Genomic DNA, 17,024 nt, shown 5'->3' with positions numbered 1-17,024 from the left:
CTGTTTCCCATTGGTTGGGTACTCCAGGGTTCACAGTCTGTCCGAGGCGCCTAAAATTCTTCCCGGATGTCCTGCCTCTGTTTCCTTCTCTTTACGCTATACCTAAAGGGATTATCTGACTAGTTTATTTCTTTCCTTTTTGGTAAAAATTTGCTCAATGTCATTAGCCCTGGTTAAATGTTTGACTACCCTTCCAGACACTAATCCAGTATGATTCAGTTTGTCCTTTTGTCTGTGTGATAAGAGATGTTCTACAAGCCTTTGCTGGAGCCTCTTTGTCTTAGTCATTCCCTTGTTATGTCACCTCTGATGGAAACGGCTTTTCTCCTCTGCAAAAGCAATACCTGCCTTTCTTACAGTGGCACTGAAGGGGGTTGGGTAGGGGATGTGGGGGGCTGAAGGGAGTCCTGTGGGGGCCGTGGTGGTGGGGCATAAGGGGAGCCCTGAGCTGGGGGGTGGGGGAGCCCTGAATTTGGGGAGGGGGGCTGTGGCCTGAAGTGGGTCCTGAGTTGGAGAGGTGCTGTGAGGGGGAGATGGGATCGGGCTGAGGGGTGATGGGGGGGGGCTGGGGGTGCGAGGGGAGGGTCGAGGCATCCCCCAGCATTTCAGGGTCCCCATGACTCTCCCACCACCGTGCCCCCTCCCGCAGGATGAGGAGCCCTACAGCGAGCTGTACCCGGGGGTCTGCGAGGGGCTCAGCAACTCCTCTAAGGTCGTTGTCCATTGTCTTCGGCTTCAAGGGAGTGTCCCCGTCACTGCCATGTTTCCCCCCCCAGTGCAGGCTGCCTTCTCCACACCAGCTGTTCCCTGGGGGCCTGTGCCATCGCCATCCACGTTACAGGTATGGGGATATTGGGACCCCTCCCTGGAGCTCTCTGAGACAGCCTGGGACCCCCACATTTCCCTGAGACCCCCCTGGGATCCCCCTGAGACCCCCTAAAATTTCCTGGGACCCCCTTCCCCCTCTGAGAGCTCTGCAGGACGCCCTGCGACCCTTCATGTTCTCACAGGACCCCTCTGGGACTATCCGGGACCCTCTAGAACCTCTCATGTTTCCCCCAGGGCTCCCTGGAGCCTTCTGGGATCTCCCACATTCCCCGCAAGACCCCTCTAGGATCCTCCCACAGATCCCCCCTGGAGCCCCCCAGAAAACCCCAGAGCCCTCTGGGACCCTCTGGAGCTCCTCTCCAGTACCCCCCACATCCCCCTGAGACTGTCCTGGGACCACCCTCTTAACCCCTGAGAGCCCCCCAGATGCCTCCAGGACCCCTGGGACCCTCCCCCACATCCTTCAGGACCTCTCTGAGCCCCCGCTGGATCCCCCAGAGCCTTTAGGGACCTCCCCCCAGTACCCCGCAAGTCTCCGTGGGACCCTTGTGGGAGCCCCCACACCCCCTGAGAGCCCCCCAGGATCTCCTGGGACCCCTCATGTTCCCCTCAGGGTTCCCTGGAGACTTCTGGGACCCCTCCAAGCCCTCCAGGATCCCCTGGAGCCCTCTGGGTCGCTCTGACACCTGCTCTATGATTCCCTAGAGCCCCCCAGAGCCCTCTGGGACCCACTGGAGCCCTCCCCCGGTATCCCCCACATCCCCCTGGGACCCTTCTGTGACCTCCCTCAGAGTCCTCCACAACCCCCTGGGACACTTTGTCTTCCCCCAGGAGTCTCTGGGACCCTCATGGGACCTGCCCACATTACCCCAGGACTCCCTGTAGCCCCGTGGGACCTTCCCACACCCTCTCCAGCACCCCACAGATTCCCCCAAAAGCCCCCCACGATGCCCCAGAGATCTCTGGGACCCCCTGGAGCACCCCCTGTTACCCCCCACATCCTGTTGGGACGCTCACACACCTCCTGAGAGCGCCCCTGGTGCCTTCTAGGATCCCCTGGAGCCCTCTGGGACCCTACTACACTCCCGCCCTGGAGCCCTCCAGGACCCCATGGACCCCTCATATTCCCCCATAACTCTCTGGGGCCTGCTGGGACACCCCATATTCACCCCTGGGACTCCCTGGAGGACCCTGGGACCCATCCACACACCCCCAGGACACCCCAGAGCCGCCTGGGACCCCTCACTCCCCACTGGGACTCCCTGGACCCCTCCATGGTATGCCCCACATCCCTCTGGGTGCCCTCACACCCCCAGAGAGCCCCCTTGGAGCCGTCTAGGATGCCCTGGGACCCTCTGGAGCCCCCTGGGACCTTCCCATACACCCCCAGGATCTTCCAGAGTCCTCTGGAGCCCTCCAGGACATCCCAGAGCCCTCTGGCACCCCGTGGGGCCCCTGCTGGTACCCGCCACATCCCCCTGGGACCCCCCCGCCCCCCCGAGAGCCCCCCCGGGACCTTTGGTGTTCCCCAGGACTCCCTGGAGCCTGCTGGGACCCACCACATTCCCCATGGGACCCTCCCACACACCCCCCAGGACACCCCAGAGTCCCCTGGGTCTCCCCAGGACACCCCAGAGCCCTCTGGGACCCCCTGGAGTCCCCCCCAGTACCCCCCACCTCTCCCTGGGACCCCCATTACACCTGCTTCCCCCGCCCAGGGGCCACCAGTTCCTGCCAAATGCTCTGGGAGCACTGGAGCCTGACAGGGCATCTTGGCAAAGAAGAGATGAGTGAGAGAGGAACCGAGCAGGGACCCCCTGGATGCAGAGAGGAGGATAAAGGAGCTGCAGAGCAGAGACCGACAGTGGCTCTGATGGGACAAGAGAGAGGGGAAAGGGAGATGAAGTGCCACAAGGTGCCTCGAAGATGGAGGAAGGTATTTGCTCTAAAGCTTTAAAAAGAGGCAACTGAATGTAACGTTTTTTTTTTCCCCTGATATTTAGATGGCGTGCTCTGAAGTACTTTGTATCTGTCTGGCTTTCACTGGTGCATTTCCACAGCAGCATCTCTCTCGGGCAGTGCTGCTGGCCAGATGTCCCTCCTCCTTGCGTAGCACACAAAAAACCTTGTAGTCCAATTATAACTATGTATTTTGGAGAGAGATAGTGTTATGGTATCAATTCCCAGTTGTGCAAGTGAAATCAGTGCCTGAAGAAAGTCAAATACTTTTATAGTGTAAGTATTTTTATTCAGTGTATATAAACCTAACGCACACCTTTTCACCGAAAGGGAAGGGACAAGGCATTTCCCAACACCAGTGAGAAGGTTTACTGTTATGCTGAGAACGTGTTCAAAATGGCATCGGTTAGCTTTAATCCTGACTTCGAGTTGAGCTGGTGCTGGCTTCTGAAGGCTGTGCTGTGTTTGGAGCTGAGCTGTTTCCCCAGAATCCTCCTGTAGCTCAGCTCCTGTCCTGTGCCTCTGATGGAATTCCTCTACTTTCTTCCAGGCTATTTTTTAAGATACTGAGCTATAACTGGGGATTTTTGTTTTCCAGGTGCCTCATTGTAGGCATCTTGTGCTGCTCGAGAGATGCCCCAGCCCAGGTTTGCAGCCGGTGGCGGAGCCCCCCGCCCTGAGGGGAAGGGGCCAGCCCTGGGTCTGGGCGTTTTGGGCCTTTTTTGGGGGGGAATAGAAGGGTGTCTGTCTGTGTGTGGGTGTCTCGGGGGGTGATGGTGTCATTTGGGACACTGTGACATCACCAGGGCAGTGATGATGCAGCAGAGTAGCAGGTGAGTGGGGGACGTGGGGTTACGTGACGGTCTCCCAAAAGAGGTGGTTCACAGCCCCCCAAAATGTCTGAAAATCTTGGGATGCATTAAAAAAATGTGAAAACCTGTAACTATGGGCGTGAGGCACTGAAATAGAGAACAAGCTTTTATTTATATATGAGAAATATATATACTGAGAAATAATATTATGTATGTAAAATAAGTTCAAAATAAAAACCTCTATGTCTAAGGATTCTATGATTCTGTGCTTCTGTGTTGTATAAAAGATCGTAGAATATAAAAATATTTTTAAAAATGTATTTATAAAAAAATATTAGTGTCAAAGTAGATGTGTAAGCAGACAGTCTAAAGAGATATTCTGTATCATAAATGTTAACGTCTAAGCAGATTTTCTACGTAAGTGCAAACAGGTGATATAAATTCCCTAAATAGATAATGTGTAAATAACTGAGTGAGTGCTGCCGCCCGGCGGCTGAAGGCTGGTCCTGCAGGTGTGCGCTCCTCCGTGCGCTGTGGCCGCGCCTTGCCCCCCGCCCCGGCGGCGCTGTGCGTTGGTTCCGCAGCTCGTGCGCATGCGCGGCTTGGCGGGGCCGTTCCGGCGCCGGTCTCGCGAGCGCGGCGGCCAGAGGACGAACCAGGACCGCCGGGACTCCGTTGAGCTCCGCGCCACCTGGAGCGCGATCGGTGCCGCCCACCCGGCCTCGAGAGCGGCCATCGGCGCTCCAGTGTCGGCTCTTACGCGTTACCGCGCCCCTGTCTGTGCCCGGCAGTTTTCCTGTTGTCCATTTCCATAGCCACTCAGTCAGCCGACGGGCCTCTCTATGGCACTTTAGTCCTCCAGGACGCCGCTCAGTCAGCCGACGGGCCTCTCTATGGCACTTTAGTCCTCCAGGACGGCGCTCAGTCAGCCGACGCGCCTCTCTATGGCCCTTTAGTCCTCCAGGGCGCCGCTCAGTCAGCCGACGCGCCTATCTATGGCACTTTAGTCCTCCGGGATGCCGCTCAGTCAGCCGACGCGCCTCTCTATGGCACTTTAGTCTCCGAGACGCCGCTCAGTCAGCCGACGCGCCTCTCTATGGCACTTTAGTCCTCCAGGACGCCGCTCAGTCAGCCGACGGGCCTCTCTATGGCACTTTAGTCCTCCAGGACGCCGCTCAGTCCGCCGACGGGCCTCTCTATGGCACTTTAGTCCTCCAGGACGGCGCTCAGTCCGCCGACGCGCCTCTCTATGGCACTTTAGTCCTCCAGGACGGCGCTCAGTCCGCCGACGCGCCTCTCTATGGCACTTTAGTCCTCCAGGACGCCGCTCAGTCCGCCGACGCGCCTCTCTATGGCACTTTAGTCCTCCAGGATGCCGCTCAGTCAGCCGACGCGCCTCTCTATGGCACTTTAGTCCTCCAGGACGGCGCTCAGTCAGCCGACGCGCCTCTCTATGGCACTTTAGTCCTCCAGGACGGCGCTCAGTCCGCCGACGCGCCTCTCTATGGCACTTTAGTCCTCCGAGACGCCGCTCAGTCAGCCGACGCGCCTCTCTATGGCACTTTAGTCCTCCAGGACGCCGCTCAGTCAGCCGACGGGCCTCTCTATGGCACTTTAGTCCTCCAGGACGCCGCTCAGTCCGCCGACGGGCCTCTCTATGGCACTTTAGTCCTCCAGGACGGCGCTCAGTCCGCCGACGCGCCTCTCTATGGCACTTTAGTCCTCCAGGACGGCGCTCAGTCCGCCGACGCGCCTCTCTATGGCACTTTAGTCCTCCAGGACGCCGCTCAGTCCGCCGACGCGCCTCTCTATGGCACTTTAGTCCTCCAGGATGCCGCTCAGTCAGCCGACGCGCCTCTCTATGGCACTTTAGTCCTCCAGGACGGCGCTCAGTCAGCCGACGCGCCTCTCTATGGCACTTTAGTCCTCCAGGACGGCGCTCAGTCAGCCGACGCGCCTCTCTATGGCACTTTAGTCCTCCGAGGCGCCGCTCAGTCAGCCGACGCGCCTCTCTATGGCACTTTAGTCCTCCAGGACGGCGCTCAGTCCGCCGACGCGCCTCTCTATGGCACTTTAGTCCTCCGATACGCCGCTCAGTCAGCCGACGCGCCTCTCTATGGCACTTTAGTCCTCCGAGTCGCCGCTCAGTCCGCCGACGCGCCTCTCTATGGCACTTTAGTCCTCCAGGACGCCGCTCAGTCAGCCGACGCGCCTCTCTATGGCACTTTAGTCCTCCAGGACGCCCCTCAGTCAGCCGACGCGCCTCTCTATGGCACTTTAGTCCTCCAGGACGCCGCTCAGTCCGCCGACGCGCCTCTCTATGGCACTTTAGTCCTCCAGGATGCCGCTCAGTCAGCCGACGCGCCTCTCTATGGCACTTTAGTCCTCCAGGACGGCGCTCAGTCAGCCGACGCGCCTCTCTATGGCACTTTAGTCCTCCAGGACGGCGCTCAGTCAGCCGACGCGCCTCTCTATGGCACTTTAGTCCTCCGAGGCGCCGCTCAGTCAGCCGACGCGCCTCTCTATGGCACTTTAGTCCTCCAGGACGGCGCTCAGTCCGCCGACGCGCCTCTCTATGGCACTTTAGTCCTCCGATACGCCGCTCAGTCAGCCGACGCGCCTCTCTATGGCACTTTAGTCCTCCGAGTCGCCGCTCAGTCCGCCGACGCGCCTCTCTATGGCACTTTAGTCCTCCAGGACGCCGCTCAGTCAGCCGACGCGCCTCTCTATGGCACTTTAGTCCTCCAGGACGCCCCTCAGTCAGCCGACGTGCGTCTCCATGACACTTTAGTCTTCCAGTATGCCCCTCAGTCGGCTGACGCTCGTCTCCACGTCACTTTAGTCCTCCAGGAGCCCGGAAGTGCCCGCTGAGTCCTCCCATGCGCGCCTCTATAGCACTTTAGTCCTCCAGGAACCCTCTCAGTCCTCCCACGCGCCTCTCTATGGCACTTTAGTCCTCCAGGATGCCCCTCAGTCAGCCGACATACCTCTTCATGGCACTTTAGTCCTCCAGTATGCTCCTCAGTCCACCGACGCGCCTCTCTATGGCACTTTAGTCTTCCAGGACGTCCCGCAGTCTGCTGACGCAACTCTCTCTGACACTTTAGTCCTCCAGGATGCCCCTCAGTCCGCCGACATGTCTCTCCATGGCGATTTAGTCCTCCAGGATCCAGGAAGTGCTCATCAGTCTTCTAGAAATCACCTGCTTCCAGCACTCTTCTAAAACCATAAAACACGATTACCAATTAACCACAAAAATATCTGAAGATCGCAAAAATAAAGTGACGCCTGCAGAACTCTCTTCTCTACAGCAACAAGCAGACAGAACTCAAACAAAAGTGGTAAGAGAATCACCAGAGGCAAGTGCCCAATGGAAATAAAAATGACTGTTGCTTTGCCTGCTGGGAACTTAAGGCATAAGAAAAGGAGCTGCTGCTCCTGTGGCCACCTTTTTGTCTTCTGGGGGGGTTGTCCCCGCCCCTTTCTCCAGGGGATTGTGGGAAGGGTGGTGGGCTGCCGCGATTGAGAGACGGGACGCTGCTTGATGCAAGCAAAATGTCAGTTTATTAGATGCGTCGGAAAGCCTTTTATACAGCTACTTAACAGTTACATAAATTCTATCATTTCTGATTGGCTTAGCTCTAAATGTTTCATTACAATAATCCCTCCTACTTGCGGTTTCGCTACATGCTAGAAGCTACAGTTTTGCTATGTGCTAGAAGCTACAGTTATAACTTGTTGCTTAACTCCCTACTTCTTCAAGGTTATTTGTCTCGGATCTGCAAGGCCAGCTGCTCCCTGACTCCTCAGAGTTATTTGTCTCAGATCTGCAAGGTCGGCATGCCCTCGAGTTTCTTGCGTACTTGTACTTTTCCGCTGGCAGACCCGACATCTCCCCCCGTTTTGTTTCTTTAAAGGCAGAACTGAGGCGTGGGTTTAAAGGTCATCATACTCAGTGAGCTGGACAGAACTAACACTACCGTAAATCTTCGGAATATTGCTGTTTTGAATAAACCATGTATGTCGAACAACTTTAGTCACCATAGACCTGACACAGGAAAGAGCGCGGCTTAGAATCAAAAGGCTTACCAATATAATAACTAATATGAGTATAGCAGATTGTACCAGGCTCCTAAGCCAGCTGTTTAGCCCAAACCAATCACCCAAAGCACCCAATCCGAAGAAGTCCGTATCAGATTGCACCTTTTGTGAATGCGCGAGGAGTTGTGTAATTTGCTTATGTATCGAAGAAGAGTGGTCCTCTAAGTCCATGCAGCACATTCCGTCAAAATCCTCACAGCCATGTCCGTGGGCCAGTAGCAAGAAGTCAATAGCGGCTCTGTTTTGCAGGACTGCGTGTTGTACCGTAGACAAGTCTTCAGCCATCTCAGATAGTATGCGGCTGGTAGCATTTGCTTGCTTAACCACCCAACAGGCAAGGGTGTAGCAAGACTAGCACAAAAGCTAATTGTATTGAGCGACCTGGCCAGAGTAACCCAGACATTTTGACGGGGGTCAAAAAGGTGAGGGTGATACCCTGGCAAAGGATTGGCATGTGTCCAGGCCACACATATACAAAAAAGTGTTAACAGGATCATAATGTTTGAAGGATTTTTTCCCCTCTTTTTTTTTTTTTTTTTTTTTGCAATGCTAAATTCTTACAATGCTAATTTCATATATTAGGCATATATTTCATATATTAGTCAACTGTCACACCATCTATTGGCCAATGTTAACCGTCACTACCATCTCTTACCACAGCGATAGCAGTCACATAAAACCCAAGGGTCACAATTACCACAGGTGACGCAATGAATATGTTCTACTGGCGTCTCTGCTCTATTGTCCATAAAAGCCCTGCATCAGTCCTCCGAATGTTCTCCGGTATGCTGTTCAGGGGAATGATCTAGCTGTGGATTGGTGTTGTGGCCGCCCGACTGTGGTAGGGGTTCATGGAAAGGTCACACACTCTTCGCTGGGATCCGCCTGGGGCCTCGTTCTGTGGAAACACAAGCATTCTGCCCCATGTGACAAGGGGGTATGGCCCAAAGACCTTGCCTGTCTCAGGGTCGCGGATCAGGACTGGAGCTTTTACACTGGCTTCGAAAGAAGCGTTTGTGTTAAAGTGGCGAACGATCGGAGGGTTGTTATCTATTAAAGAACAATTTAAAAAGTTAAAACCATACACGGCTTTCTGTAGACGTTCTTCAGGGGTGGCTGTCCCTACTCCCCCCTTCTGTTGCTGTAACAAGCGCTTTAAAGACTGATGAGAGCGTTCAATCAGGGACTGGCCCGTAGGGGAATGCGGGATCCCAGTGATGTGAGTGATCCCCCAAGAGATAAAAAAGGTTTTAAGTGCAGCCGAGACATAAGCAGGGCCATTGTCTGTTTTGATTTGTGCAGGGATGCCTAAGGTAGCAAAAGCACGCAGCAGATGCCTGCGAACATCTTTCGCCGCCTCCCCCACATGGCAGGAGGCAAATAGAGCACCCGAAAAGGTGTCAATAGAGGAATGGACGTATTTTAATCTCCCAAATTCTGGATAGTGTGTGACATCCGTCTGCCATAATTGCAGGTTTTGTAAGCCTCTGGGATTAACCCCGCCTGGGGCCGTAGGAAAGGAATGTTTTTGACAATCAGGGCAGACAGCGATAATGTTCGCCGCTTGCTGAGAAGTGAGGCCAAACTGGCGTTTGAGGCCCCCTGCATTCTGATGGAAAAAGGAATGACTAAGCTTAGCTTGCGCAATACGGTCAGGTAAAACTTGTACCGGCAGCGTGAGCATATCAGCCTGTTGATTGCCCTCTGCAATAAATCCAGGTAAAGAGGTGTGCGATCTAACATGTAAAACAAAATAGGGATGTGTTCGAGAGGTTAAAAGGAAAACAAGTTCCTGCAACAAAGCAAACAAATCAGCATGCGAAGTATGATGCAGCACCGAGGCCTCTGCCCGTTCGACGACGCCTGCAACATAAGCACAATCAGTAATAAGATTCAGTGGTGTAGACCACTTACGAAAAGCTCGAACAACAGTGGCAAGCTCTACGATTTGAGGGGACCCAGAGACTGTCTCAACGTCCGACTCCCATTGTTGAGAGCGGTCATCCCACCAGACAATCACCGACTTGTGTGTTTTTCCAGACCCATCGGTGAACACAGTAAGGCCTTGGAGGGGCTGGTGACATCTCTTTGGTATGGATATTAAGTTAAAATGAGCATGTAGAAGCTTGTGGGACGGAGGATGTGAGGTTAGTTGACCCGAATGATCTGTTAAAGCAAACACGAAAGCATCAGACTGTTGGAATAACCATTGTAGGTACATATTAGTTACAGGTAAACAGATAGAAGCAAAGTCCATCCCTGACAGGGCAAGCAAGCGCTGCCGTGCTTTAATTATCAAGGAAGCAAACATTTCATGTTGCGTCCAAATTGTTTTGGTGGACTGGTTGGGTAAAAAGACCCACTCAATGATTAATAAGGGATTAGGATTGTTAGGGTCCCATTGAAAAATCAAAGCACATGGCTGACGTGCAGGGTTCAAAATAATTAAATTGAAGGGCAATTCAGGCGTACAGCGGTGTGCTTGCCGTAAGGCGATGGCTTCCGCTACTTTTTGTAATGAGGCAGCGGCTTCAGGACCCAGTCGACGAGGGGAGCGTAAATCGGAATCTCCCTTGAGGAGTTCAAACAAAGGGCTTAAGTCTGAATTGGAGATTCCTAGCAAGGGTCGGACCTAAGTAATGGTCCCTAGTAATTTTTGAACATCGTGCAAATTTTTAATGTCTGCCTGTATGTGCACAGGTTGGGGAACTATCGTCTGGGTCCTGATGCGCCAACCCAAGTAGGTCCAAGGGGGCATTTTCTGGACTTTTTCGAGCGCAATACAGAGGCCTGCCGAATTGACAGCGGCCGTGACAAGGGCTACGGCCTTTTCCATGAGCTCAAGGTGAGGCGCAGCCATCAAGATATCATCCATATAATGATATAACAGAACTTGAGGCAACGCAACCCTGACAGGGCTAAGTACCTTAGCGACATACCATTGACAAATTGTTGGGCTATTTTTCATTCCCTGTGGCAGTACAACCCACTGATATCGTTGCACAGGGGCTTGCATATTGACACTTGGGACTGAAAAAGCAAATTTGGCAGCGTCATCAGGGTGTAGTGGAATGTTAAAAAAGCAATCCTTAAGGTCAATAACGGTGAGATGCCAATTGCGGGGGATCATAGTTGGAGAAGGGAGCCCTGGCTGCAGAGCTCCCATATCTACCATAGCATCATTGATTTTTCTGAGATCATGGAGCAGGCGCCACTTGCCAGATTGCTTCTTAATAACAAAGACAGGTGAATTCCAAGGACTAGTAGTAGGTACTATATGTCCTTTTGCTAATTGTTCCGTAACCAGTTCTTGGAGAGCGCGAAGCTTTTCGAGTGGTAGGGGCCATTGATCTACCCAAATGGGCGTCTGAGTTTTCCAAGTCAGTTTCAGGGTGTCGCGCACCTCAATGGCCCTCCCTAAAAATGCGACTGAATGGAAGTTCCCCATTGTGATAGCACATCACGTCCCCATAACACCATAGGAACAGGCAGCACAAAAGGCTTAACGGAAGCCACTCGTCCTTCTGGGCCTTTGATTTGGATCAATTCTGAGGATTGGTGGCTTCTACCAACTCCTCCGATTCCGGCTAGCGCCTGAGGCACAGCTGCCAAAGGCCATTGTGGAGGCCACTTCGCCTGTGAAATTACGGTAACATCGGCCCCTGTGTCAATAATTCCATTCAGGATTACTTGCTGAGTGCTGTGAATAAGAGTACATTGACGAAGTGGTCGCTTCTGGGAAATGGACTGTACCCAGAGAATCTGTGGATCCCCAGTAGATCCAAAACCTCCTTGTCTTTGCTGCGGAGGTGGGTGAAGCGAAAGAGAGCTTGCGTTCTGCGGGATCAATAGTAATTGTGCAATGCGGCTTCCTTTGGGTACTGTGCAAGGGGGAAATGGGGTCCAGGCCATGATTTTAATCTCCCCAATGGTATCCGCATCAATTACTCCAGGCAATACAAAAAGTCCGGCTAAGGTTACCGATGATCTCCCTAATAGTAGCCCTTGTGTTTTCGGGGGTAAAGGACCTGAAACATTAGTTGCTAATAAATGAACAGAGGAATCAAGCAACGTTACTGCGTGTGAGGTTGCCAGGTCCAATCCGGCGCTACCGGCTGTTGCTAGGCGAAGACTAGTGGCAGGGTCACATCCATCTGCATGGCTCGATTCACCGGCGACGATACTTGTGTCTGTGCGCGTCGCTGCCCCGCGCTCCGCAAGCGGTTTCCCTGTATCGGCTGCCCTTGCAAATTATACTTAGAATGACATTGATTAGCATAATGACGCCCCTTCCTGCATTGGGGACAGATCCCAGGGGCTTGGGCTTTAGCTCCCCCATTAGAAGCGAGACAATTTCGTTTGATATGGCCTGGTTTACCACAACCGTAGCAATTTCCTCCTCCAGACATGCCTCTCATAGCTGCGAAAGCAGCTGCCATCGCTTCAAATTTGTGGTCTACAGTACCAATACGATTACAAGCCTCCACCATTTCGACCAAAGTCGGAGCTGGGTTAGGGAGAGATTTAAGTAATTTTTTACAGTCGGCGTTAGCATTTTCAACTGCTAATTTTAATAGCAAAATCTCTCGAGCTTCGGTATTATCTATTTGGCGTTCTAAAGCTTGCTTAAGTCTATCAATACATTGCATGTACGGTTCCTGAGGTTCCTGCGTAATAGAGGTGAATGCCTTTTGAGGTTTACGGGAATCGGGTATTTTGAGTAAAGCCTTTTTTGCTTCTTCGCGGATCGCTTCCAGGGCCTCTCGTGGACAATCTCGAGCCTGTGCCGCTGGATCAGAGTGCTGACCCGTACCCATAAGGTGCTCCATGGTCAGTGCGGCAAGAGCAGCATTATTATGACCTACGTAGCTGTTGAGGAGAGTTTGAAGGCCCCCTCTCCAATGCGACTCCCAGAGGGAATACTGGGTAGGGGTTAATAACAATTGCGCTAGCGATTTTAAATCATGGGGAGTCATAACGTATGTATCAAAGACAGAAGACAGCAGGCTTGCAAAATATGGGGAAGAGAGCCCGTGTTCTGTGACGGTACGGCGCAGCTCTTTAATCACAGGGAAGGACAAAGCCTCCCACTGCACTCCCCGGCCTTGATAAATAACAGGGGCGACTATCGTTCACGCTATTTCCAAGTCACCTTCTTTTAAAGCTTCAAGTTTAATATTCGCCCATGTATCATGAGGGTCAGGGGGGTACAAGTCAGGCTCTTTATCGGGATCAACGGGCCCCGGGTCAAGCGGATCTTCCTCAGGAGGGTAGCCTGCGGCACAGACCTTTAAGGGTCCGGGCGACTTAGCACGTCGCGGAGGTAGCGGAGGGGGAAGCAAAGGCTGAGCTGGTGGAGGTTCCCCCTTAGTATCTGGAGAGTCTTTATGGCCCCTTTCCTGTGCCTTAATAGCCTCAAAGATACTTCTCCACCACGGAAGCAAACGCTGAGCCTCGGCGTTCCCTGACGTCGCTGAGTCCCACAACTTTACCCCCACATCGTCCCAAAGTTCCCGGGTAAAAATACTGGAGGCCGTAACAGTGGGGATCTTCATTTGTACCCACTTAAGCATAATCTTTAAGTCCTGCCCGGAAATATCTTTTTTATGTTTCCGGAGGAGCGTTTTCATAACTTCATATACGTCTCTCTCTGCGGGGGACATCTGATTCCCCATGTTTCCCACAGCTCACCTCTTAAATCCAGAGGGATTCCTGGCCAGTTCCTGCTTCCTTTCAGCAGCTCATTCAACGTTCCGTGGGACTCGCAGCAAGCCGCTCAGCTAGGCGGTTCACCAACCCATCACGTCGGGGTCACCAATTTGCCGCGATTGAGAGACGGGACGCTGCTTGATGCAAGCAAAATGTCAAGTTTATTAGATGCGTCGGAAAGCCTTTTATACAGCTACTTAACAGTTACATAAATTCTATCATTTCTGATTGGCTTAGCTCTAAATGTTTCATTACAATAATCCCTCCTACTTGCGGTTTCGCTACATGCTAGAAGCTACAGTTTTGCTATGTGCTAGAAGCTACAGTTATAACTTGTTGCTTAACTCCCTACTTCTTCAAGGTTATTTGTCTCGGATCTGCAAGGCCAGCTGCTCCCTGACTCCTCAGAGTTATTTGTCTCAGATCTGCAAGGTCGGCATGCCCTCGAGTTTCTTGCATACTTGTACTTTTCCGCTGGCAGACCCGACAGTGGGCGGGGCCTGATGGCAGTGGGCGGGGCCCGATGGCAGTGGGCGGGGCCCGGGGTGTATGAGCCACAGGCTCAGCTAAGGAGCTTGTTCTGCTGCTGGGCTCCTCTGGGGTTGGTGCTCTGCTGGTCCTTCACTTGTCTGCAGCTTTGGGGCAGGCATGGTTTGGTATTTAGGGAGGCAGAGGTAAGAAGGCTGAGCTAAGACCTTCAGGACCAGTACATATCCTGCCACCTGTATAGTAGAAAGTTGACTGGTATGCAGCTTTTTTGTTTCCTTTTTTTCAGGTCAGTAACTTTGTGATGAGTGTTTAGGGGATGCCCAGATGGTTTAATAGTGTGCTTTTCTTTGTTCTAGGAGTGATGCATTTTCCTAGAATTCCTGACTTTATTGAAGATGGGCCTGTGGTTTTTTCCACCGGTTTTGCAGTATGCTGTGTGAGTTGCTGATCTTGTTTTTCTTAATTGGGTTGATGATGAGATTATGTTGTAGGGGTTAGGGTGAGCATTTTGTATGCATCTGCATATTGTACTTTAGCAATTCTCAAGAAAGCAGCAGGGATGTAAGGCATTGTGTCATTCAGGGTATGGCATGGCTCATCACCTTTCCCCATTGCCCAAAGAGTGCCGTGGTGTCCCTAGAGTTTTTGCAGCTTGCAGCAGGCCCCTCATAGATTGTGTCAGGGCATTACTTATTTTGTGGGTCTATAGCAGAGCCCAGAGTCTGTGGAAAGACAGAAGATAGGAGGTGCCTGCTGAACACAGGGCATGGTTCAGAAGAGCAGCTCCTGAGGAGTGGCTGACACAGGGGTTTCAGGGTTGCAAATATAGAATGGGAGCTGTCAAGAAGAAGTGGGGGTCCTTCCCTGACAGTTGAGGAGAAGAGGTTTCTAAAAGTTTTGGTGCTGGGGGTTGGCTAGGAAAGGGAGGCAGGTTCATCAGTCTTTGTCATATTAGTTTTGCATTTGGATTTGGATGTCAGGAGGGTCTGGTCTGTTCTAGTCCCTTGCATTTGAGGTGAGCTGGATAGTATTGAGGAGGAGCATGGGGACTGGTGATTTCACAGAAACGCAATGGTAATTTTGTGTTTGTTGGTATCTTAGGTGTCATAAATAATTGCTGCTGCAGCCTCTGACTCTGGAATCGGCATGAAACAGGTGAGCGGATTGCCATGGCACCTCTGAGGATGAGGGTGCTGTAGAAGAGGTTGGCCTCTACTATCAGGGTGGTCACTGCTGGAGCCATGGTTTCTTTTTGTTTTAGAGATGAAGAGGAACCTGGTGACTGCAGGAACACATCAGTTAGCTGTTTGTTTTGGGTTTTTTGTCAAGGATGAATTCAGACCCCTGGCTGTCTGAAAGCTAAGTAGAGGCACAGGCGCTGGAGGGGGGCCAAGGTTGACAGTTTCAGGGAGGAGTTTTCAAGTCAGGGTAGAGCAGAGGGCTATCCAGGAGGAGTGTCCTCTGAGTAGGTAAAGGGAGTGGGTTACTCTTCAGCACAAAGCTAGTGTGTGCTGGGCAGGGCAGTTCTGGCCTATGTCTGTTGTTGTGTAGTTTGTGTGCTCTGTCTTCTGTGTCTTGGACTTTCCTTAGGTTTTGATATCCTCGTTTCTCTTTGCACTCAAGGGGCACAGCATGTGCCTTGGGCAGCCCCTGTAGAGTCTCGAATGCCTGTGCTAATTGGCAGAGCGCCCAATGGGCACTTCTTGCATAACAATTTTAAAGTGCAGATCGGACTTGCCTCTTGGAAGTTTCTGGATGATCCTCTTCTGCAGCATCGTTCGTGGCTGCATGAGCAGCTCTGTTCTCTGAGCTATAGCAGCTCTAGCCATCTGCTTTTATGAACTGGGATTTCTTCCCTGTGTCCTTACATTCTCAGGTCTTGAAGCCAGGCTTCCTGCACATATGTCATCTCCATTTTGACAGGAACTTCTTGGAATGGGCTGTTACATTTGACTCTTTTATGATTTTTATGACTTTGCCACAGAGCCTCCTCACATCCATGCTGTGGCCATCGGTCTTCTTGCCCAACAGCGTCTCTTGTCTGAAAGTCATTCTTCTTGTGGAGAGTTTTCTCTCATCTTGGAGTCACGTTGTTGTCTATAGTGCTGTGTGGTGTTGGGCTGCACGTGGGTGTGTTTGGCGTGGAGCTGCCCTGCCTGGGGGTGTAGAGTCAGGGGTAGGTGGAACAGTAATAAGAGTCTAGGGGTAATATGTTGATCTGCCAAGACTGTTTAGCCAAAGGTTGTACAGTCACCTGGGATCAAGCAGTCATTGGCAGGGACAGTCATTTCCATAGTGTTTTATGGGGATGATGGGAGCCTCCTGGGAGGGCCTGTTTGGCAGTAGTGAAGCAGATTGAAAGTGTTAAGGCTTGTATGTGTGGGGATTAACATGGGGTCCAATTTTTTTTAATGGCAGGCTGTAGTTGGAACCTAGATGATATTCCTAAATGGAAACAAGACCCCTGGAATTGTTCAGCTACTGATCAGCATCTGGGTGACTTGTTTACTAATTTTTTCAGATGCAGCGGGACAAGATGTGCACCAAAGAGTCATGGAGAAGGCATGCGGGACCCTGTAAGAAGGTGGGTCAGTTCACGGTACTGGAGGGAAGATGTGACTGGTGGCTATGTCATTATATTATGGCTTGGTGGTGGGGTGTGGGTTTTTTTTTTTTGTTTTCATTTTGAAGGTATGAAGTGATGAGTAAAGCAGGATATTGGCACCGGATGTGACTCTCGGGCAAGGTGGTCAATGAATAGTGGGCTGAAGCAGCAATTCTTCTCAGATGTTATATTGTGGGTGACGTTTTTAGTGTCCTTTGTGTCTGTTTTACAGGTAGTCTGTAAACCTCAAAGCAGCAGCCCAAAACCATGGAGGGCAGGTGGGCGAGAGGCCAGGGTAAAGGAGTAGGAGACAGGAATGGCTGTAGGCAGGCTGAGGTGTCGGGCAGTATGTCAGCATATGTCTTTTGGTTGGCTTTTTTTTTTCAGGTGCAGGACGCAGGCTCAGAGGGACTAAGCCGCATGCTGATGAGCGTGCTGAGAAGGTGAGGCGGTTGTGGGCCACATTGGTGTCTTAATAGTGAAATATTATACGGCAACCTGGTTAATTATTTATCTTCTTG

The sequence above is a fragment of the Chroicocephalus ridibundus genome, chromosome 7 (genome assembly GCF_963924245.1).
Source record: "Chroicocephalus ridibundus chromosome 7, bChrRid1.1, whole genome shotgun sequence".
NCBI lineage: Eukaryota > Metazoa > Chordata > Aves > Charadriiformes > Laridae > Chroicocephalus > Chroicocephalus ridibundus.
Note: the sequence above shows the minus strand (reverse complement) of the source record.